The sequence below is a fragment of the Saccopteryx leptura genome, unplaced genomic scaffold (genome assembly GCF_036850995.1).
Source record: "Saccopteryx leptura isolate mSacLep1 unplaced genomic scaffold, mSacLep1_pri_phased_curated manual_scaffold_22, whole genome shotgun sequence".
NCBI lineage: Eukaryota > Metazoa > Chordata > Mammalia > Chiroptera > Emballonuridae > Saccopteryx > Saccopteryx leptura.
Window position 1 is genome coordinate 1,332,377 of NW_027095704.1, and position 6,021 is coordinate 1,338,397.

The 6,021-nt window shown below is 43.8% G+C and overlaps 1 pseudogene; it reads right to left on the reverse strand.

Moving 5' to 3' along the window:
* Positions 1 to 235: 235 nt before the first annotated feature.
* On the reverse strand, positions 236 to 5,340 carry LOC136386940 (histone-lysine N-methyltransferase PRDM9-like; annotated as a pseudogene).
* Positions 5,341 to 6,021: the final 681 nt, after the last annotated feature.

Below are 6,021 nucleotides of genomic sequence, written 5' to 3' on the forward strand. Positions count from 1 at the left end.
CTCCCCTGAGTGTTTACTTTGGTGTCTGAGGAGAGCTGACTTATGTGAAAAGCCTTGCTCACACTCCCTGCAAACATAGGGCTTCTCTCTTGAGTGTGTCCTCTGGTGTCTGAGGAGAGTTGACTTCAGTGAAAAGCCTCACTTACACTCCCTGCAAAGATAGGGTTTCTCCCCTGAGTGTGTCTTCTGCTGTCTGAGGAGATGTGACCCATCATCAAAACCTTGCCCAAACTCTCTATACTTGACAGGTATAATTCTCAAAATTCCTACTCATAGACAGTTTTTGTGTGCCCACTGAATTCACTTTCTGGCCTCTGCTGGGTGCTTCCTGCAGCACTCTCTCTTGCTCACTGGAGCTTCCCAAGTGTCCTTTGAGAGTTTTAAAAATGGCCCTTGAAATCCTCCTTGGACTGGTCCTTTTAAGCAAATGTTTGGACTTTCCTTTGTCCTTTTGACCTTCAGCTTTGTCATTCCAGCTGTGTGTATCAGTATGGTGCTGCTACTGATTTGGATCCTCTGGGCAGGGATACTCTGATTGGAGGTGTTTTCTTGCAGATGTTCCTGGGAAAATTTGAGAGGGGTGATTGCATCCCACATGTTGACTGAGGAATTTCTGACTGGAGAATGCCAGAAAGCAGGAGGGACATTGGTGTATCTCTGGCTGTAGTTCTGCTGAAAGAGAAAATTTTGGTCAGGACAGATGTTGACAAGGCTGCCTGAGTCATATGTTTTGTCTGCTATTAAGACCTGTCCCATCAGTCATTCTTATGGGGTTGACAGTGTAATCTCTGTCTCTCACAAAATGTTTTTTTACAGTCTGTTTTCTCTTTTCATTTTTATGTACTGTATCTTCTTTAGAAATCCAGAAAGCCCATATCAAGGGTCCTTTGTACGCCTTACCAGATGAGGGACTTTCAAGTAGCATCAGGGGCTGTTTCACCCCTTCTATGGGTGGAACAATGCTGACCTATCCTATATACATGTAGCTTTTAAAACAGTTATTTAGAAAGACCACTGGCCCCAACTAGAAATTGCTTTCCTCATACTTTTCCACAGATGATAAACTGAAAATATGCCCTTCCTCAAACCTCATATCAAATATTCATACTTGATTTTTTTCAGTGTCAGCCCATTTCATATACAATGTGAAGTCCTGTTTCAAAATATTTCCTCAATCATATTTTTAAAAATTGATTGATTTTTAGAGAGGTAAAGAGAGGAGGAGGAGGATGGAGAGAAAGAATAGGAAGAGGAGAAGAGAAAAGAAGAAGAAGAAGAAGAAGAAGAAGAAGAAGAAGAAGAAGAAGAAGAAGAAGAAGAAGAAGAAGAAGAAGAAGAAGAAAGAGAGAGAGAGAGGGAGAGTAAGAGAGAGGCATTTATTCATTTTTCTACATAGGCATGCAGTCACTGGTCTTTTCTTGTATGTGCCCTGACCCGGGCTCAACCTTGGTATTACAGTTTGGTGCTTAAGTGACTGAGCTAACCAGCCAGATCCCCCAACCATACTTTTTACATACTTGACTCCTACTTCTATTCCTCTGCAGCTAATCCATAATCTTCTCTCACTTGGAGATGAAGTAATCTCTGAGAGGATTTCTCACTGAAGTGTATTTTTCAAAAATTAACAAAGAAATTCTTAGAGAATAAGCCACCCTGTGGTCTAGAACAGCACCACCATCCCACCTCACTCAGGAAGGTCCCATGTATCTCAGCATGGATCACACCACTGCATTTCCAGGCTGCTGCACATCTCTCCGACCTCTGCTCTTACCCTGTATGCTAGACAGCAGTGGCCCTTAGAAAACAGGCCCTGGCCAGTTTTCCCAGTGAATAGAGTGTTGGCCTGGTATGTGGATGTCCCGAGTTTGATCCCCGGTCAGGACACACATGGAAATTGACAATCTGCTTATCTTTCCCTCCCTCTCCCTCTACTCTCTCCCTTTTCCTCCCACAGCCAGTGGCTCAATTGGTTTGATCATCAGCTTGATAGCTCAGTTGGTTCAAGTGTTGACCGCAGGTGTTGAGGATAGCTCAGCTAGTCTGAGCATGGACCTCAGACTGGGGTTGCTGGGTGGGTCCTGGTTGGGCACATGAAGGAATCTGTCTCTCCCTTCTCCTCTCACTTAAAAAAATTAAATCAAAAATAAAAAATATAAATATTTTTTCTAAGAATCAAAGGCATACGAAATGAATTCTTAATTTCTGAAGCATCTGATTCAAAATCTTACTGACTTTACAGTGTACCATGAAAATATCTAAGGTGAGTTCTCTCTTCATTTTCATTTTGAAGAATGGTTGTGCCCACCTCTAGCTGCTGAGAGCTCTCTCTTCCACTTGCTGCAGTCCTTGATGCCCAGCTTCTGGCCAAACCCATCACCATACCAGACTAACAGCTCACAGTCTGGCCTGATGACCCAGCAGGCTTGATAGAAAATCTGCCTGCGATACTGAAAGGCCACCAGGTTCTGCTCTTCATCATCCCGGGCACAGTTCACATACCTGAGATTGAGGCAGGTGAAAGAAAAGAAACCCAAAGATGTTGAACTCCTACTGCCTCTCAGATCCATGTCCAGCTCTGCACCTGACACTCGGGCTCTGATGTCACCCACTCTCACAGTGCTCCTGGAGAACCTTTTGTACAATGTCTGAGCCTGTCACAATGTCAAATGACTTCCTATCTCCAGGTCCTACTTACGATGCTCATCCTGCCCAATACCATTTTCCAAAGCCAATTCCAGACGAAATCTCCACCCTGATTGGCCATAAAACCCACTGACCTCTAGCTTTTTCAAACTAACTCAGGTTCTGTTTTATATCACAGACCTTGCTACTTGATGTTGGACTCTGTTTAGATTAGTTCACATCATTCAATATTCAGCCCAAGTCCATTTTTTTCTTTTTAAATTTTTTTACAAGGAGAGAGAGAGAGAGAGAGAGAGAGAGAGAGAGAGAGAGTCAAAGATAGGGATAGATAGGAACAAACATACAGGAATGAAGAAAGATGAGAAGCATCAATCATCAGTTTTTCATTTGGACACATTAGTTCATTGATTGCATTCTCATATGTGCCTTGACTGCAGGCCCTCAGCATACTGAGTAACCCCTTGCTTGAGCCAGCGACCTTGGGTACAACCTGGTGAGCTTTTTGCTCAAGCCAGATGAGCCCGCACTCAAGCTGGCTACATCGGGGTCTCGAACCTGTGTCTGTGGCATCCCAGTCTGATTCTATCCACTGTGCAACTGCCTGGTCAGGCGAAGTACATCTTTTCTTGAGAGGCCTTTCTCTACTCTCACATTTTATTTAGGTAGCATTTGATGCCTCACCCAGGTTCCCATAAAAACCAGGAGGTCTCCCCCTGCCCACTGAAGTGAGAAGCAGGAAGGCAGACAGATTTTCACATGCGCCTGACCAGGATTCACCTGGCATGCCCACCAAGGAGTGATGCTCAGCCCATCTGGGATGTTGCTCCATTCTAGCACCTGAGGCAGAGGCCATGGAGCCGTCCTCAGTGCCAGGGACAACTCTGCTCCAGTGGAGCCTTGGCTGTGGGAGAGGAAGAGAGAGATAGAGATAAAGGAGAGGGGGAAGGGCAGAGAATTAGATGAGCACTTTTCTGTGCCCTGGGTGGGAATTAAACCCTGGACTTCCATGGCCGGGACAGTGCTCTACCGCTGAGCCAACCGACCAGGACTTGGAGGTCTCTTTGTCTTAGCAAATTCATAAAGAACAATAATAGCTTATTCACATTCTGTAGCCTCTGATAAAAGAGCCCCTCAGGGAAGTGACCAATGATCATTGCTCTGTGGGGTTCAGAACTCATTTCTATTTAGAAGTGAGGCTGGGATAATTTGCTGCCCTCACAGGTGTAGGCTATCCTTGCTTTAGGTATCCTGGCACTCTGCACTTCTCAAAAAAATAGGAAAATTATAGTTAAACATTTCTAAAATGTATTGTTTCACCATGTCTGCAATTAGTTTTTCATAAGAATATGGGTTATATGATCTGTTTAAGTAATGAATACCTTCCTCTAACATGGAATATATACTATAGTTATGGCTTGCTTAAATAATGTTCATTAGATCAATTAAAGTGTAATTCAGGCCCTCAAAATTTTTTTCAGTGCCTAAATTTTGTCTAGCATAGAGATTTATATTTTGAGGACATATGCTATATTTTTATCTTCTTTTTTCCTCTATATACTTCTTGCTTTAAAAGAGCACTGAATGGAGAAAAAAGAGGAACAGAGGATTGAGGGAGACCACTGAGGGAGGCATGATGAGAAGAAAAGATGTATGGGCCTGAGAGGGATGAGTGTTTTCATGACTCCCAGAAACTTCTTGGCCTTACCTCATCCAGTTGGCCAAGGATTCATCTTTCCCATCCACCTACTCATGGCAGTTTCTCCCTTTGGAGATCTGCATTTCAGGAAAAAAAAATAAAGAAATTTTTTGGATGGTGAGTTAATAAAATTATTTTACTCTACTGTCAACAAAGCTCTTTCAGCTTGCATGCATTGCCACTAGTGACCACATATTTTTCTTATTCATCATATCTGCTTTGACCTGTCAACTCGAGGCTGAGAGGAGGCATTCTTTTGTGTCTGTACCACTTTGCTCCCACTTAACCTGTGATCCTCAACAGGAGGTGGTCCATGGTCTGCAAAGTCCACTCCATACCCAGAGCTAACCATATTGTCTCCATCCATGTCCTAGCATGTAGAATGGCAGGTCCCACCAAGCCATGGGAGGGATGTGGGAATCCACAAGACAGAGGAAGAGGTAAATACTTCTCACCTGCCAGGAGTATTCGTTGTTGCCTGCCTCTTCATCTTCTGTGATCTGGCCCTCATAAGGGCCAAAGTGCAGACCCACTGGCAGAGCAGATACCTCGTTCCACACTCCAAGCCCAGCCTCAGGGATGCCTGATGGTCTGATTCTTAACCCAGGGGGCAAAGTGAGGGCTGCGTGGTTTGAATGCCCCTTATCCACTGCACTGTCTTTTACAAATGCAGGGGGCCCATGCACGTCACAACTGTCAATGAAGAAGTCCTGACACTTCTCACAATCTGGGGGTAAGAGCAACAGGGATTAGGGAAGGTGTAGTGCATGTTCCTGGATGTATAGAGCCTCAGAGAGAGTGCAGGCACTCACATCATTGAGCCTCAATTCTGTAATGTGGGTCCATAGTGGAACTGAATGCTGTAAGGGCCAAATGATTAGATGACATTATTGTATGAAGAGTTAGCATGCTTTGTAGGGTCACTTACAGAGGTAGTCATTGTCCTGGGGCTCGCTGATTTCTTGGTACATGTGGCTATTTCTTTCTTGTAAGCTATACATCTTTACTTCAGTCTCCTTTCTCTTGAGTTCTAAGTTGGAGAAGAGTGAGTTTGGTGGAGTCTGGAGTGTTAGTCCCTATTTTGTCAGAAAACACACAAACTCCTGCCATCAAATTATCACCTGTCCTTCTATACACTCTGGTATTTTCCTTTGTCAACTATTGGCTCAGACAGCCCCTATAATAGTAAGCCTCTACACTGACTACAAATGGTCAATTCAATTTTAGTTTCTAGATCTTCTCATTATGAGGTGTAACTTCTCAAATTTTAGTTATTCATAAAATATTTATTAAGGGCACAGTATATGTAAGGCATTTAGGAAAGGCCAGGGATACAACACCAACAGCATATGGTTGCTATTATCAGAGATGTATTTATTGGACAACATATATGTGTCAGTTATTTTACATTAAATTTAAGCCCTAGCCAGTTGCTCAGTGGATAGAGCTTTGGCCAGTGTATGTCCCGGGTTTGATTTTCATTGGAGTACATAGGAGAAGTTACCATCTCCTTCTCCACCCCTCCCTCTCCCCCTTCTCTCCTTCTTCCTTTCCTGCAGCCAGTGGCTCAATTGGTTTGAGCATTAGCCCTGGGCACTGAGGATGGCTTGGTTAGCTAGACCACATCATCCTAAGGTGCTAAAAACCAGCTCAGTACTTGAGAATTGGGGTTGCCGGGTAGA